Source organism: Lathamus discolor, chromosome 12 (genome assembly GCF_037157495.1).
Source record: "Lathamus discolor isolate bLatDis1 chromosome 12, bLatDis1.hap1, whole genome shotgun sequence".
Taxonomy (NCBI): Eukaryota; Metazoa; Chordata; class Aves; order Psittaciformes; family Psittacidae; genus Lathamus; species Lathamus discolor.
Window position 1 is genome coordinate 10,663,856 of NC_088895.1, and position 18,893 is coordinate 10,682,748.

General features: G+C 39.1%; 1 long non-coding RNA gene across 1 annotated transcript; it reads left to right on the forward strand.

The window, feature by feature from the left end:
- Positions 1-8,485: 8,485 nt before the first annotated feature.
- Positions 8,486-14,227, forward strand: LOC136021219 (uncharacterized). The gene is made up of 3 exons (XR_010615701.1): positions 8,486-8,717; positions 12,706-12,831; positions 14,037-14,227. It is a non-coding gene; the product is annotated as an uncharacterized LOC136021219 (long non-coding RNA).
- The last annotated feature ends 4,666 nt before the right edge of the window (positions 14,228-18,893 follow it).

An 18,893-nucleotide genomic window follows, 5' to 3' on the forward strand; every position in this document is an offset into this window, starting at 1 on the left:
GAGTGAAGTATGTTCCAATGGAGCTGGATGAACAGTGCATTTTTCATTTTGTCTGAAATGAAAAATTGTATTAAAATAAATTAGCTTATATTAATCTAAAGTAGAATAGGTTTTGGTTTATTGCTGAAATATAAATCCCACAAATTTAATTTTGAGTCAACCTGAAATATTTATTTTACACAATTAGATTTTTTTTATTATTCTTGCTTTATATTAACCTTTTCTTAGCCTCCTCCTCGAATCCCTGTATCCTCTATCATATAAAAAAATTAGCATTTTGAAAAGGAAATGCATCAGCTCCTATTACAGCTAGTGAGGAGCTTTCCACATAACAGATTATTTCATATTCTTTCTCATCAGAATTTTTTCCAATACTCCTCTCAACTGGATGGTAGATGGAAGGACACAATTACATGAACTGGGTGCCACTGCCATAAATTCCGGGCAGGATGTCAGTGTCAAAGTTGCATCTTTGTTTCCATTCTTGATAAGGTCCCACCAAGAGCTCAGGAAGTCAATGGGAGTTGATTGACCTGTGTTAGTCTAGTTACGAGTTATTGTGGAACTCAGTAGCCTATTGCAATCCCTTACAACAGCTTCTCTTGATGATGTGTAAGTTACTGAATTGACTTAAAATAATACTAGAACACGTGTTACAGAAAATGGATGTGCATGATCTATCTTACATCTGAGGACAAGAGTACCAATGAGGTACTGACCTTGAAAATATCTCTTCCTCATCAATAACCTTTCATTTAATCTCTCCTGCAAGAAAAATACAACTGCAAAGTAGTAAAAATCATTCTTGTGTCAATCATCATATGGGGTAAGACCTAAAAATCAGTGATACTCGCTTGTACCTATGGACTAGCAGAAGCCATCAGGAACGTTATTAAATAAGAAATCCAGGATTTCTTGTTCTGCAAAGAGAAGTCATAAGGTTTGGCTCTTTTAGACTTCCTTGGAGACTATTAAGAAGATGTATAGAATGCCTTATTCCAACAAACTCTTCTGCACTTATTTTTATAGCTGTTTGCCTTTATTTTTTGTGTAATGCACCTTTACACTCTGAAAGGCTCTGCTGTCTCCAGAGATGCATGGGTGTTTCAGTTCAGCACAGCCTGGGGCAGAGACACCCACCTGCAGGCAATGCTGGCAGGAAAATCCCATTTTTGTTCTCTCTTTTTTTGCTTTTGTTCATGTCAAAGTCATTCAAACTGAAATAGCTGCTGAGCTTTGAGTCTGTAGAAATCTAGCACAGAGAAATCAGCAGAGACACATGCTGAATTGTTTCCTTCCAACGCTATGATATTTAGGAGTAGCATTCTGTATATAATAGATTTGATGGCATTAGCTAAATTTATCCCATCATAATGGAATTCATTAATAAGCCATTGTGTTTTCTTTACAATAGTTAGTGGTGATTAGTACCTGGATTTTCCTCTGCATTCTACCTAAGAATCAATTGTGACATTGATTTAATGGATTAGTGTGTATTTATCAGACACATGCCAATAAAGCAATTAGTTCACTACCAAGTACTATCAATCTCTTCTGTGATTGCCAAGCCCAGTAAGTAGCTGCAGTGCTGATAACAGCATTGTGAGCTAATTCCCTTTCATATCACAAGCCATTCAGCAGAAACTGCCTCTTTGTTATTCTTTCTCCATGTGTTGAGCCTATTGACTGTTAATCTGGATTAACAATGCTGAGTGGTGACAATAAATGCTAATAATTTTGCTTTTTAACACTCCATTAGATGACGTCAATTGTACAAGTACTTTCCCCTTTCACAATACAATGCTAAAGTTACTATTGTTATGGTCCTTTTACAGATTACATTCTTTAGGGCAGAAAGAGAATTATTTGTATGTAGATATCTTGTGCTTCTAGAGATTCAAAGAATGTTGAAATCATGGAAAAGAATAGAGTTTTTAAAGAGCGTGGTTGCTGTGTTTATTCCTAAATAGACTGTTCCATATGTAAGCATCTCTTCTAAGAAAATGAAAAGAGAGGGAGAGGAGTGGGAATATCAAGACAAACACAAATACATGTAAAATCCAAATTTATGTATTTGGAATACCCAAACAGGACACAGGGAAGCAATAAGTAATTCAGAGGCGCTTAAAGGAAGCAATTAGAATTTTTTGAGCTCTGACCTGAAGAGCAAAACAAAATAAGAAATAAGAACAGCCTCCTGAACATGTGCATGGGGCCAGATTTAGAAACAGACATTTTCTTATGTACCAGTAAATACAGACAGTATGTTTTGATTGTGTTCATTTGGCACAGGCTAGAGGAAAAGTTCAACTGCTTGCTAAGGAGACAGCATAAAAATGTATTTTTATGAATCAGAAAAGCAGAAACCTTATTATAATTCATAACTCCATGCTGGTTTTATTGTTTTCAAATCATACACCAGTGCTTGTACAACAGAATTCTCAGTTTAATTTGTAATGAGTATGCTATACAGTAGCATATTTTATTAGACATTAGAAAGAGTTATGGAGCCATCCATATGATGTGCATTACAGAACGTGACAAGAAATCAAGGATGATTTTGCTTCTCTATTAAACAAAATACACTCTAAGTAATTACTGTTAACTGGTATTACTTACCAGGAGGCCTATTTTTATATAACAGAACAAAATAGAAAAGGAGGGGGAAAAAAGAAAGTAAACAGAGTTGGATTGGTTAGAAAAAAAGATTACTTTTATTTTGCCTAATATTGTCTTAAATTTGATCTTGTGTAGAGAAATCAAAAGATGGAGCTTTAAAGTTAGTTTATACTTGTTTTTTACATACAAAAACAAAGTGTCCTCTAAATGTTTTGCATAACTTCTCTGGTTAGAAAAAAAATCTTGTAGTTTAAAGTAACAAAGTTGGGTAGACAGGAGGTTGCTTGAAGACAGGCTAAGAATGTTGGGGCTGTTCAGCCTGGAGAAGAGAAGGCTGCATGGAGACCTCATAGCAGCCTTCCAGTATCTGAAGGGGGCCTATAGGGATGCTGGGGAGGGACTCTTCATCAGGGACTGTAGTGACAGGACAAGGGGTAATGGGTTAAAACTTAAACAGGGGAAATTTAGATTGGCTATAAGGAAGAAATTCTTTCCTGTGAGGGTGGTGAGGCACTGGAATGGGTTGCCCAAGGAAGTTGTGAATGCTCCATCCCTGGTGGTGTTCAAGGCCAGGTTGGACAGAGCCTTGGGCGACATGGTTTAGTGTGAGGTGTCCCTGCCCATGGCAGTAGGGTTGGAACTAGATGATCTTAAGTTCCTTTCCAACCGCAGCTATTCTATGATTCTCTGACTAAAATAATAGAACTACAGAGCTTGGAATTTAAACGCATGCTCGAGTTGGAGACTTTCTGAACGTCCTTGGATAAATCAGCTGATAAATCATAACACACACGCACTTTTTTTTTTTCCCTGATATGATTTCTTTTTTTGGTTACTTTTATTACTATTAACTACCTACTTGATCTTTGTACTGCACCTAGCACAGCAAGAGTTGCTCTAGATATTAGTGGGTGACAACTGGAATACTGCTATAGTAGTGCAAACTATGAGTTAAATTTTGCAGGCTTTTGTCATAACCCTGATTCAGTATAAACAGTAGAATCCACTGAAGCTTCTCTGTGATACAATTTAGTTGTCTGCTGTATTTTTTCATTATATTTGAACAATGTGTGCCAGAACTCACTCACTCTTCAGTTTTAATGGCTTTTTTACCATAGAAAGAAAAAGTGTCTTCAAAATGAAATGAGACACAGTGAGAAGGGGAAAAAAAGTAATTAAAATAGTTTTTAAGTACTTTCTCAGCTTATTCTATACTGAGTTACAGTACTTCAGCCAAATCACAGCTTTGCCATTGTTTTTGCTGGCGTATGAGAAAGAGAGTTGTGTTTGTCTATTGCTTAACCTTTACATTCAGTGGTACTCTTGTCCCCTCCCATACCTACAGCTTCAGGGAATGCCATCCTATTAAATGCTTCTTGCCATTTCCATGGGGTGTTACCTTTCTAGAAACAGTACATATTTAGCCAAGGATTCAATATGATGTTCTATGTGATACTGGTTAAATCAGAATTTCTGTTCTGCAAGGGTTTGAAGATTCCTGCAAAGAACCTCTGTCTATCTGAAGTGTAAGGACATGCCAGAGTTTGATTAAACAATTCAAATCTAGAATACAGTCAATAAACACTTTATTGAGCTTCTTTGTATGAAACAAAACAGTATCCTCATAACTTTAGATAATCAGTCTCATTCTGCAAGACTTCCACTGACAGAATATTGTGGGATTTGTGTAGATAGAATATTTGATAGGGATTTATGTGTTAAAAGCAAACTGAACTTCAGCCCATATAGAATCACAGAATCAACTAGGTTGGAAAAGACCTTTAAGATCATCACAGAATCCCAGAATCACAGAATCCCAAGGGTTGGAAGGGACCTAAAAAGATCATCTAGTCCAACCCCCCTGCAAGAGCAGGGTAACCTACAGTACATCACACAGGAACTTGTCCAGGCGGGCCTTGAATATCTCCAGTGTAGGAGACTCCACAACCCCCCTGGGCAACCTGGATTCTTCCTCACGCAAAAAAGTTCCTTCAGCCAAGTAGCTGTCTCCATGTAGTGTAAACTAGTGAGCAGGTTCCTTAACTACCAAAGAGCTTTATTTTATCACTTCCATCACGTTCACAAAGACAGTCATAATTAACATATGAGTTCTTTAAAGCTATAAGCACCAATTCTTTTAATTGGTTAAATGTTAGAAACTCTACATGTAAATGCAAGGAGGGTTTATTGAAATTTGTTCTAGTGGTAATCCATCTGTCTTGGATAAAGGCCAATGCGCAAGCAATTGTGCCACTTTCAAAGAGCAGTAGGAAAAAGATTTCTTTTCCATGTTCCACATGACTCAACATGATCTCTGTATGCTTTTATATTACTAGCAACAGTCACAATAGCTTTTCTGAATAGGATGCCAGATAGTCTTTAACATGAACAGCTTACGTTCACATCACTATACGATACTTTAGCAAGAATGTTTATCACTGCTTGGAATTTGCACTATAAAAAGATGAATATGTTTTATACTTTTAAAACATGCATAGTGTAACGTGTTTGTAGCAGCTAACAATTTTCAAGCAGAGAGAACTCTACCCAGTTACTCTAAAAAAGCAGCATGATAGAAATATGTATTTTCCACCAGCATTAAATGTTGAAATAGCCAAGATAGAAAGACAAATCCTTTACTCTTGCCCTGCAGCAAGAGAACAGGCAGATAAAATTTTTTAACTGCTCACTGCTTACATCTAGTATGTATTAAGATGGCGTGATAATATCTTAAATTCGATGGTACATGCACAATTTCATTTCATTGGAAACATACAGGCAATACACTTTCTCAGTCCTTTATAAATATTTCTACAACACACTTTCAGTATTAGGAAGCTACAATGATCATTTCATTTATTCTGCTTAAGAAGACAAGTAAATGTTGCTGTGTGCAGAGCCCGTCTCTTGTATTGAAGTTCATGTGAGCCGTCTCCTGAGAGACACCATGAAGTGCTCGACAGTTGCACAGAGCCTTCCTGGCCAGGCAGGCTCACTGACAGCACTGGGATTCTCAACACCTACTCCTTCAGAGTCAGTCAGGCCTCAATCTGCAAACTGCAGTCATGTAAAAATATGCTGAATTTTGTGAACAACTCCTTCCAGTTCTAAGTAGCAAGCATCACACGGATTAAGTTTAATCTTATAAAGAACCGAGTGTTTGCATTCAGGAAAGAAGCACTGCATCTCAAAGCTTTGGGGTCTGCGGGAGCAGTGCAGCGGTTTGCACAGTCGTATCATGTATGTGTTTCCATTCCAGGTGGCACTGAGTGATTGAGAATGAGTAAAATCACACCCTGAAGTGTCCCAGTTTGTGATTAGAAACACTGAAAGTGCAGAAGATTGTTTTCTAAATTGTTTCTGAGATGTTATTACCTTTCTCCTCTTCAAGTGAATCTTGCAGCAGCCAAATGCTCTGTGCTGTTAAAATGCTTCAGATGCTGCCTGTAGTTTATTGTTCCCTTGAAGCAATTTATTTCATTATAATGTACTCATGAAAGAACATTAGTGTTTAATTATCAGGAGAACTATTCTTAGCAAGGCTCAGACTGAAGTATGAAGTCCTTGACTGTTAGTTGCTGCTCATCCACAAACTGATGGTTGACAAAGCAAATGTCATGCAGGTTAGTTCAGTGATCTCATGCAAATAATAGCTGTTGTGAACGTTATCATTTTCCCATTAAAAATCTTTTTGGGAATAAATCTTGCCAATTTAACATACTCTGACAGAATAAAAACTCATGTGGAAATGGCTTTGCAGGACTGCCAGGAAAAGCATGATAATGGTACAGTGAGGTGATATCAACAGTGTGTGAAGGAAAGATAGAAGTGATCATGGATCTGGTTTTGCTTTCTGCACTGGCAGAGGAATTTCATTCTTGATCACATTGTTGGTGACAAATGCTGATTCCCTAGGTATAAGCAACAGATTCAAGCTAATAAACATAATGATAGACCTAAGGTAATGGAAGGAAACCTTGATGAGAACCCTGGTCTTTCTGCTTTATTGCTGTAGCTTAATACCACTTCAGTTAAGGAATTGTTTTATTTACTTACCCTTAGTCATCCAAAGACAGTATTGCCTCTTTTGCAGTCAGTATATTGTGGCTCCAAGTTATGACCTGAATACCAAGGATTCCTCTGCAACTGCTGTACTCAGGAGTGTAAATCACACCAGCGACTGCTGGTATTTGGTTACATAGCACTTTGGATGGCAAAAGGTAACAGAATGACTCAGCAGTAACACGGGGAAATAATCAAAGGCATGGCAGAGAGTATCAGGCTTGCTCAAAGAGGTGAGGCAGCAAATTGTATAGGGAGAAGCACCAGGGAAGGAAGATTATAGGAGGTGACTGAAGATGAGTATGCACAACTACCGCAGGTGGGCTGCCCTCAAAGTCCAGCCAGGTCCACTGGAGTCTTTCTATTTTTGGCTTATTTCTTGTCCATAAATCAATATAAACTGTTTGTTCAAAAATCAGAGATCCGTGATAATAAAACAGTGATAAATGTAATTAGAAACAAGTACTAAGTAATGTGAGATGATTTATGTTCATTGCTTCCATACCTAGTATGGCATATGCATGGTATTCTCTGGATACACTGCATCAGTACTACAGTGCATAATCTCCTTAAACTCAAAATAGCAAAACACTCTGTTTTCCTGTAGCTGTGATTTCTACATTCCAGTAATCTTGCCCTATGTTCTTCCTCTTCCCTCCTCTGCTAAATAAATACTGTTCCCTGCATTGAAGCACTGTGATTGAAGAGACAAATCTCCATTGAATTAAAAATGCTTGTGGATTTCATAATCACTGGGGAAAAAAAAAAGGCAAAAAACCCTTTATTTCTTTTTACTCCCCCACAAAATCTAAATCTGTGAAAAATCCTGTTTTTATCAGCAACATCAAAGCAGAATTTTATTCTTCAGAACCTCAGAAGTTGGCCTTTAATCATAGATTTGGCTAAATACCATGCACAATGCAAAACAGAAATGAACCTCAAGTGAGGCAGTATGTCATTTGCAATCCCAGCTGATTAATCATTTCATTGTTCTTATAAATGAATGTTAATTGCCATGTGTGTATCTACATGCTGAATGTATTAAAATATTAGGTGGGAATTTTTCATCTTCACTGGCTGAACGTACCCCAAGGGTAGGACACTGTCACTTAGCAACTCCAAGCACTCTCACCATCTCTTGGGGTGGCACTGCTGCCAGTGGTGTACCCACATGCTAGCTTGCCCCACGTGTGAGCCTTGTACCCCATGCACGAGTGCACCCCGCACGAGTGCACCCCATGTATAAATATACCCCACATGCAAGCAATGCACCCCACATGCAAGCAATGTACCCCACATGCAAGGGTGCCCCATGTCCAAGCTGTGCAGGCAAGGCACACCCTTGCACAGCCCATGTGCAAGCGTGCCTCACATAGTAGCAGTGCACCCCGTGTGCAAGCAAGCACCACGTGTAAGCTGTGCACCTGCTGCACAGCCGCAGGCCATGCAGGCAGAGCAGCCTTCCCCATGTGGAGCTAGTGAGACGGTTTTCATTAGCTTCACAGGTGTTGGGGAGGGATGCTGGAACATGGTAGAACAGGTTCTTGTTGTCTGCTGCAGAAGGAGGGGTTTTGCTCTGTGTTGTGCTCCTGTTATGCTTCCATGGATAAGGGAAAATGAATAATGCTTCCATAGATAAGCAGCAAAAACTTGCATAGACCCCTCAAAAATACTTATCATTGATGGACATTGTTCTTGCCCTTCACAGAATCACAGAATCACAGAATCCCAAGGGTTGGAAGGGACCTAAAAAGATCATGTTTTTCTCTTGCTTCGTAGCTGCTTTTGGCCTCCTCAGTGGTACTTTTTGTGCCAGTCTGGGCTAATGGGAGAGCCTTGCCTCGCACAGCTCACCCTTTGTGATCATGTGGTGCTTTTGGAGGATTGCAGAGGGGTTGTTTCTCTCCAAATATCTGTGTGTAGTTGCACAGTTACAGTGGTGGTTGTTCTTCGTGCCAGGAAGATCTAACAGCCTTTTCCCCTGGCAGCTCAGCTGAGCAGCAGGTTCTGTGAAGAAAGCTGCTCTTGTGTTTCAGGTTGGTTTTGTTTCTTTCAGAGGGAGTGAAAAAAAGAGCTTAGCACACAAGTGTCTTTGCAACCGTAACTATAGTGCTTGCTATGCCATGAGTGCTATAATATGTATTGATTTGTTTGTTTTCCACTGTGAAGTATTTAATGTTGCTGCTTGAAAGATGATTTTTTAAAGGTATAGTGTTATACTGAGTTGGTTCTGACATCAAAAAAATCGAGAGAAAATGAGCAGGAGAGAGAACAAGGATATCAAAATGATTAATTGCTGCATTAGCATTCAGGCACTGAGTGTATTTTGTGTTAGGGATTGCTTGTTTCTAAGGGTATGATTGTGGCCCCTGGATTGTATTGAAAAATGTGTGTCTTGGGCTTTGATGCTTAATTATGGAGGGATTACATTTCTGTAGAACGAAGGAAGGAGAAGAGAAGGGAAGAGAGAGAAGCAAGTTCCACAATTGCATACTATCCCCAAACAATACAGAGTGTGGAGCTTAAGACAAGCTTAATCAACCAGTGTTTGTGAATTAGCTACTAGCCCAAGCCCCATTATTTTATTCATTTAGAAATCCATGGCAATTGTTGCTGCTGCATCTGTCATATGAAAATTGGGTTACAAATGTCATTGCTATGTAATCCCCTGGACTTTTGATGGGGTTTGTGGTGATCTGCTAGATCTGTATCTGCTTACTTGATGTGCGTTGAGACTGGTTATCAGGTCAATGCCTTGATGATATTGTACAGTTTGAAGAATTGTATGGGAATCTTTAATTTAGTGATATATCTCTCATTGTTATTGTTCTTAAAAATACCATTATGAATTGCTCCATTGTGATCAGGACTTCCAGTGTTTTTATCAAGCATAGATACTGTCTCTGTTCTGGTGGCTTAAATCTATGTCTAATTTTATACATAAAACTAGTCCCACTCTGACCACTCCTATGCTTAAAAGGAGTCACATACTTGTGCTTTTATATCTATATATAAAATATATATTTTATACATATATATGTGTATATATACAGATATATGTGTATATATACAGATATATATGGACCACAAAAATCTAGAACTGTTCCCAGCACAGAAATGATCAGGTGTCAGACCATTTGGCTGACCAAGTATTGAGAAGGGCTTACTCAAGAAACACACCCATGGCCGTGGCTTGGCTGTGTGTTGACAAATACCCAGTCATTTGTGATTTCCTTCCAAGGCCATCCACGTGTATGTTCAGTGACCCTTTCAGGAGCTATGTTCCGAAGAACTTTGCATGAATGAGACATTCACTGCCTTCAGTGGGATCAGAGTCCTAGAGTAAAGGAGGCACCAGGAGATTTGGAGATTCAGTGTAGGTAAAGCCAGAAATGCTTTGGAATCAGCACGCCTAACTGAACCCTCTCTTGATGCATATTTTCAGATTGGGTATGGATTTGGGCAGTGGCTTTGATTTCACTGTTGCAGTTGAGCACCAAAAACAGTTAAGCAGCATGTCAGAGACATGTAGCTCAAAGCCTGCTTGTTGAAATGCAAGTTGTCTTTTATACATTCTCATCTTGTAGAACCGGCCATGCATGGTTGTAATGAGTGATGGCCTGATTAAATCAAAAGGAGACATGGAAGAAACACTATTAATCTGTAAGTGTATGTGATGCTAACAACCATCAAAGCATAATGTTGCAATTATCCTAGGTGGACAAGAATAATTCACTCTAATTAAATTCTGAGCATATATATTTGGATACATGCTTTGGATCCTTTATGTTCTGTGTCATTTCTGTACTGCTGGAAAGAAAAGTACCAGAGTTATTCGCAGTTAGCCTGACCACATGCCTTCTGATTCCAAATTCTTTTTAGCACAGCCTGCCTGAAGACAGGCATTGTAAATATAATGTGCTATCAAAAAAGATCATGTGTTCTCGAACATGTCAGTGGCATCACTCTTCCTTTTGTAAAGCTGTAATTTCATATCACATTATGCAGCTTCATAACTGTATTTTTGGAAACATCAAAGTAATGGTAAGGAATGTGTAATATACTGTAGCAAGTTGATCAGCCCTGAAAAAGACTTGGGGTTGACAAGAAGCTTAACATCACCTAGCAATGTGCACTTACAGGCCAGAAAGCTAACTGTATGCTGGGTTGCATCAAAAGCAGTGTGGCCAGCAGGATTGACAGAGGGGATTCTCCCCCTCTGCTCTGTTCTTGTGAGTAGAGAACTGTGTTCAGCTCTGGGCCCCCACAGTAAGGACGAGGACATGTTAGAACAAGTTCAGAGGGAATGGCTTTAAGCTGTCAGAGAGAAGGTTTAGATTAGATATTAGGAATAAATTTTTAGAGGGTGGTAAGACTGGCACAGGGTGCCCAAGAAGCTGTGGCTGCCACCTTCCCATGGCAGGGGGATGGAACTGGGTGAGCTTTATGGTCCTTTCCAACCCAAACCAGTCTGGGATTTAGATAAAACACTCTCACTGTGTATGTAAGTTGCAGCCCCAAAGACTCCTCCTGGGCAATTCTCACAAGGTGAAGAGAGAAATACTAATTTGATTCCTGCCCTTGACACTAACCCAGCAGTTCAAGCCTTGGGAGCAGGTTCCTACACAATATTGCAGTGGAGAAAGGAAAGTGGGGCTGGATGCCTTGGTGCTGATGAAAAGCAATGAAGAATTCTGATTTCGAGGGGTGCGTCCCAGCCTCTGGGACATGGACTGCTTCCTCTATAAAATGCATTGCCTTGAATCTTCCTGAGCAGTGACCACTCCCTCATCCTGTGGGTAGCTTCTTGAAGTTGCTCAACACCACTAGTTTTGCTCCTGTTGTGACTGAAGTAAAGTTGGTTGCTCAAATCCACTCTGATGCAATATAACAGCACAAAACAATCCATATAGGTCTGATCTTCTGCAGGTGCAAATAAAGTTTTAACAAGAGTTAGAAGACACTTAATTTGTCTTCAAAGGCTTCTATAATTGAGGCCAAGGCGCACACACAATGTCTTGAGAGAGATTACCCCACATCTCCTTTTCAGTGTCCAGATTGTCTGATTTGCTGCTAGGAATGGTTTGGAGTTTGAGTGAAAAACTTGAAATTGCTTTAGCCTTTCTCACTTCTGAAAATTAAAAACAAAACTAAAATGGTGGCTAATGAGGATATTTGATGATTTGTGGTGACTTTGATAAAATAATTGACTTCTAATCTATGGTTTCAAAGCAGTCTGATGAGATTCACCCTCATGACTTCTGTATCTATTCTATTCCTATCTTGAATGTCTGTTAAAAAGAAACCTCTCAATTTCCTTGTACTGAAATTCCTTTTATCATTTGAAGATTCTTGAAAAGTGTAATAGGAGAAAGAAATTACCAGGAACACACCTGATTAATTCAGAAATTAATTGAGGCTAATTTAGAAGACATTAGATCATGATGACTTTCATTAATAAATAAAACTAATATCAAAAGGAACAAGCATTTCTTCCTGACTTTGAGTATACCTCTTCAGTTCCCATCATTTAAGTAATCAAACAGTTTCTCGCTTCTCAATGATCACCAAGGGTGCAATTCATTGGGGTGGAATAGACCTGCTCACAGCTCATATTCAAAATAGGAGATGTCTGTGCATAAAGCTTTGTCCCAGAGCTCTGCATGAGGGTGAATATTTGAACTGTTCACATTACAGCTGCAGCTTTTGCCCCAGACTATTATTCTGAATAAAATTCAGGCAAATGTTGGTCCTGATGGCTTGTAAGTGTAGTTATGTTGTAAAGCTATTATGGGAACTAAGGAAGGCTCCCATATAGCGAATTACTGATGAATTGGCTTTGTATGCTGTGTAATTTTTCATTTGCTGTAAAATCAATAGTATTAGCCATTTGCCACCATTTCCATTTGTATGATGGCGATTCCTAGAAGTTCCTCTTGAGTTTGATTGTCCAACTATATTTGTTGCTGTGTGAAGTGCAGAGTGAAATGAAGGTCTCATTCTAAGTAAGTTGTGGTCTTCCAGGTGAAAGCATGGAGAGGGACAGCTGAAGCTGTCCACCTAGAATTGCATGATTCATTGGTAGAGCTGGGTGTTGAACCTGAACACGTATGCCTACAGGAGGAAAGGTCTAACTTCTATGAAAGTAAGGTAGGACTCAAGCAGGCCAAGGGTATGGCTGCAATATTGGTGGGAAATGCTGAACAATGATACTTTTCCTGGATGTTTTCATTACTTTAACTGTCTTGGAGACTGCTGTATCTTGATTGCTATTCTTTCAAGCCCTCTATGTAGTATCATTAATTACTAAAGGAGTTGTAACACTGGCGACCAGGTGGTAATTTTGAGTGTTCTGTCACCTAAAAGGAGTTCAAATCCTTGCCATGCACACAGATAAGCTTTGTCTAAATGACCTCATTTGCCAATCAACCTGCTAACCCCATTACAGAGTTTCTGTGTTTCCTGAGTGGGTCTGTTCCCTATATATATATATATATATGTCCCCTATATATATATGTATATAAACCCCCTATATAGCGGGTTTCTACAGCCCTCCACTCCTCCTCCACCCAGGCTATATCCGAGAAAAACCTCTGCCCCACCATTGTTATTATGCCAGATGATAATGGTTCACAGAGGAACCAGCTGGAGGAGGGGGAATTTTTAGACATTCTAAATGCTTCAGAATCTTATATAACTGGATTTGAGCAATAGTTGATGCCAGACGATCTCAAATAGTTACCAAGTCGCATTGGTTCTCTTCTCATATTCATAGCACAGTTTGTGCCCCAGAGAGGGGGTTAGGCAACAAGCATCGCATCTAGACCAGCAAAAGCTGCAAGAAATAAGCAACAGGTTGAAGACCTCTCTAGTGAGCAGGTACATGAGAAGATTAAAATCTTTGGGTAATTTCAAAGTGGGATGAACTGAACTGGCAAATATGCTTGGGTTGAAGTCCTAAGGTTCAGTATTGAACACTCTTTTTAGAAGCATCTGCTGAATCAGTTGATACCTTCTTCTGTAATGCATTGTATAAACTGTCCTGTTAGAGTTCCAGGCTTTGCATTATGAAACAGACACTGCTTTTCCACTACAGAAGTAGATAGTAGGAAACCCACTCATGGTCCTGGTGTCTGGTTGTGTCTGGCATCATTTTTATTTGTACAGTGGCTTATTTATTGCGTTTTGCTTAATTAATGGTCTTTGTAAATGTTTCTGTGTTTAAACAAAGAAATTATGCTCTGTCAATGTGGGGTATATGAGGTGCAGCCTGGGGACTGCTGGTGAATTCTTACATTGCTCAGTTATTCTGAGTGTGCACAGAAGTTCACTGCTGTTTTTTCCTCTCTATCCAGTTTTATGGCGCATCATTCACTCAAAACATTTTGTGCTCTCTGGAGGAATTGTAGAAATGGCCAGGAAAGATAAAAAAAGAAGGTCAAACAACAAACTGCACGGTGCAATTAACCTGGCTGCTGTTCCTAAATCACAGATGGAGGCTATTTTCCAAAAAAACGGATCAATATACAGTTTTTTATTGTTACACATGAAGGAAAAATAAATGCTGTCTTGAGCTTCTTTTCATGCTGAATTGCTTATCACTCTTTAGCAGCTTGATACAATATAGAAGGCAAGCAAGCCTTCAAAGGTCCCCCTTTCAGAGACCATGGCTACAGCATTCAAATGATGTTGGTTCAGTTCCAAGTTCAGATGATATTGACTTTAAAACTTCAGCAGAACAGAAGGTCTTAGGCTATGGGAAAAACATTACTCCAACCCAAATGCCAAGGGAGGTTCACATGGCAGAGACCAGTCTCACATCTGTGCAGATGAGTGTTCAACCTCGGCACACTGCATTCATAGCATGACTAGTAAGCCTGATGTACAGGCAAGAAAGCTTTCAACTCCCTCTACCCATGTATTGCCTCCTACAGAAAATGGGACTCTTGGGTGTTATACCACCAACTTTGCAGTGTCTTTCAAAGGAGAGAACAGTATCTGTAATACAGGAAAATTCTGCATGTTTTCCTAACAGTCTTTAGAAGAAGTAACAGGGTAAATTCCAGGATGAAATACATAGTTGCTTAACATTTCAGAACTAATTTGGGGACAGTTCTGTTCTAATACTTTACCACCTCGTGAATCTGCCTTTCTGGATAGATTCTTGTCTCTGAAGACCCACTGCTCGTAGGCTTTATGTGGTATGGTGATAGAGATAGCTACCCTTGAGAAACTGTAGAACATCAGAGTAGGGAACTACTTGAAATTCTTCTGCCAGAAGCACATTTAATGCATTACAGTACATAAACAGGAAAGAAATGTGGAAAAAAATATAATTCATGTTCTATTCTAAAATGAGAGGCATCTGATGTCATGAAGGAAATACTAGTTTTGAAAAGGTCTGGTAGCCTTGGGTTTATCAGGAAAGGCCATTTTTCTTTTTGCAGCATCTATTTTTAAACAGTTGAATTAAAATTAATTATTTCATGTCTGATAACCTTTTTTGCACAGAGACCTGTCTGAAAGAGTCATTGATTTCCCAGCTCGCAGCATGTTCACCAGCTGCAGTACGAGTGCTTCATCTTTTTATCTCCAATATGAAAGGAACAACAGAGGTCACTGTGGACTTATATTGTTAAAAGTGATTACTGGCAGAGCTGAGATAGCTTGCAACAAGGCCAGCCTGCTCTTCATTTAAGTTTATATACATTTATTTCTCCCTGCTCCCCCACCACCTGGGACCCACATGTTCATGAGTCCAGGGAGAGCTAATTAAAATTACTTGCTCCTTTTAAATAAGTCTGTTAGCAGCTTGGTATAAAGCCAGAGCAGGTATCATTTTAATACACCTGCTTTAAAAGGGATGGTATTGTCCTTTCCTTTCTCTAGAGCAAAATGTCTCCTGTTTCTGTTCCTCCTTACGCCTACCTTTAATTACTATCTATTAGAGACACTGAACTTGCTGCCCTGGACACTTGAAAAACAGGGAAAGTGGAGAATCTGTTGGAGAGCTGCTGTAGCAAGTGTCATGCCTTTTCTACCTCTGGTATTTCACAGTAGACACCATGATAAGATACAGTCCATGTCTGAAAGAGATTCCAGTAATAACAGGCGGGAGACACAGGCACAAAGAAGTAAAATTATACTGTAAATAGTTTCCATACCATTTAACCATTCAAATCTGCTAGTTTGAAAGCAAATGCCTTCCTTCTTCGGACTTCCAGAGAGCCTGAGGCAAATGGACTAAATGAAAGAAACCAAATATTCTTTCCTTGTAATGCAAAATATGTACTGAGAGGCATTAGCTTCTTCTAAGCCTGCTTGTAACCACAATGATTATTGTGTTCCAGAATATTCCAGAGCTAGCAGTGGAATAATAGACAACACACTGAATCTCTAAGGTGAAGATGAAAACATAGCTTTGTCATTAGAATGGTAGGTACACCAAGCTGAGCCCTGTGTAGTAAATTTTACAGAATACTTAACCTTTCTGAGTCTCTCAGTAGCTGTCGCTGCAACCAAGACAAAACCCCACTGTCTTACTGTATGAATATATTTTAAACTTTGCCTTTCAAACCAACCTGTCCCCATATAATGACTGGAATATTGCACTGACTGTGTGGAGCCATCACCACATGCATGAATTCTTTGAGCAATATAAGAGGTATTTATAAGTTTTCTATAATTATTTTAAGCTGAAGGGGAAACTTCATATTCTGCTTTATCTGATGCAGAGTTAAGGTTGTTGGGTTTTTTTTTTCCACATCAAAATGGATTTTATGTATGTTCAAATTGAACTGCAAAGTATTTTTCCTCACTAGAGGTGCAAGGAAATATTCAAATGCTAGTTCAGCCTTAGTCTATGCTGTTGTCTTTTGGGATGTGATACGGGTTATCAGATTTGAGATGTGATATGGGTAACTACGTTAACTTTTTTATTTTAAGTATTTTTTTTAAAAAATATGAAGTATGTAAAAATTCCATAGTAATTCTTAGAAATCAAGTGCCTAAATAAGACTTAGAGGTGTTCTTGGGAATGTAAGCCAGGGTCTGGGTTTCTATACATCAAGGTTGCAAAGTGTGACAATGGTCAGAGAATTAGTGTCATTTCTGTAATTCTAGTTGGCCACCATAGCAATACAGATTTGCAAGAGCTGAAGTTTTGGCCACCAGTGTTTTACCAGCTCTGTGATTACTGTATGATTTTCAGTTTCCTTTATATTTCTGATCCTCCAGTCGTGGAGGGGGGGGAGGAGGGGGGCTGTGCTTGGTCTTGTAGCTGCAGATGTAACCAAACATTGGGCTTTACATGTGTGTTTCAGGCAAATGTTTAAATTGACATTTGCAAAACTTGGCTGGCTGGCTTCTGGTAGCAACGAGAGACAAATATCATTTACCACACTACATTACGCAGTGCATGAACAAATTGGGATGACTCTGAGACCAAGAAACTTATTCTGGTTCTTTATGTGATATCATATATTGCTCTTTTACCCACAGTTATGGTGCTTACTTGTGGACTTGATATTTCCATTGAAAGAGAGCTACAAAAGACTTTGTAACTGTCAATTGTGGTGGCATATATTACAATATCTTTCTTTTTCTCTCCATTTCATTCCATGGTAAATTGTAGCTAGACCCAATATTAAAAATGCTTTTGCACATTATCTTAACGCGCTGCAGCTTGGCTAATAGGATGCATCAGAAGCTAAATCTAACTTTTAAAATAGTAAACTCTTTAATCATAAATATGGCATCTTTGGTGTGATGTGTATTTTATTTAAATTATATAGCAAAACTCTATTGGACTTTAGCTATTTCTTCACTCTTCTTGTTTTCATTATGCTTCCTGACATTTTTTGCAAGAGTTCATTCTTCAATGGCTACAATAAATAGCTCATCCACCTTCTCTTGGATGTGAAAAACCACATCTGGTTTAAAATGCTTGTGTGTGAGATGTCATCCTTATGGGTGATCATGTCAGCTTCACCAAAGCTACCCAGAAGTGGCTGTTAAAAATGGATCGCTCCAGTTCTGAGCAGAAGACGAAGACAAGATTGAATTTCTCACTACGCAGCATAGGGCTTAAATGCTGCAAAGGAATTCTTTGCCCAGTGTGGTCTTCATCCTAACACTAGGATAACAGCATAGTCTTAACTAGCTAGTGCTTTTTCACTCCTGTCATTCAAGTTCAGGAAAGCGAGTGAAGTACAATCTGTTGCTCAGCACCCAATTAAAGTAGATTATCTGAAGTAAAGAACGGCCAACAAGAATTTATTTTTCTTTATCATTAGGGAAGCTTGATAATAGAATCACTGAAGAGCCAAAGAGGAAATCATCAGCAGAGAAGAGGTCTTTTGATTTAAAAACATGCATTATTTTTATTCTCAGGGCTTGTTTTTTGGGGAGGTTACTGGGTGATTTTGTTGTTTGGGTTTTTTGGGTGGGTTTTTTTGGCTTTTGATTCTATGGACATGGCTTGGGCCCTTCTTTGCCTGCTGATGTCCCACATCTTTAAATTGTTATAGTCTTTGCTAGAGTCATTTACATAAGCAATGACAGTAGTCAGTTGTTTTTCTTCCACTGACTGCTCAAGCGAGATGATTACTCCCCACCAGAAGAGTACAAATGCAAACTCGGCTGTGCTGAGCTTAGATATTAAAGTTAATTCTTTTAAGCTTTTTATTCTGCAAAATAACACAAATTTATTTTTCTTGCTGCATTTAGTGCCTCAAATCAGTTTATGCTTGTTTGTTGAGACTGCCCTTTTGCCAACATGGCAAGACCAACAATGAGCCACTCATGGAAATCCCATGTCTCCCAGCACTCACTGGTGTTCTGGAATGATTTCTTCCCCTCCTTTTTCTCCTGTGAATTAAAACTGTCAAATTGAGCCAACAGTACATGACCAGTCTAAAAATACTGAAGAAAATAAGTTCTGCACAGTTTATGAACAGACTTATAGGTCATCTTGGATGATAGAGAGCAGTAGGTGTTAGACTATGGGTTTTTTTTACTGCCACTTCTTTCTCCTGATTATTCAGAAAGGGTCTGCTTTTGCTTAAGCTCCTCCTCTTCCCAGGCTGCCTTCTGTTGCTCTCCCTACATACTGCTGAGCTGTTACTTGCAAAAGGCAGCCAACATCTATGTGGGTAGAACAAGTGGTCTGCCATGCAGACCCTTACCAGCATGCAAGTGCCAGCCTGTGAGAG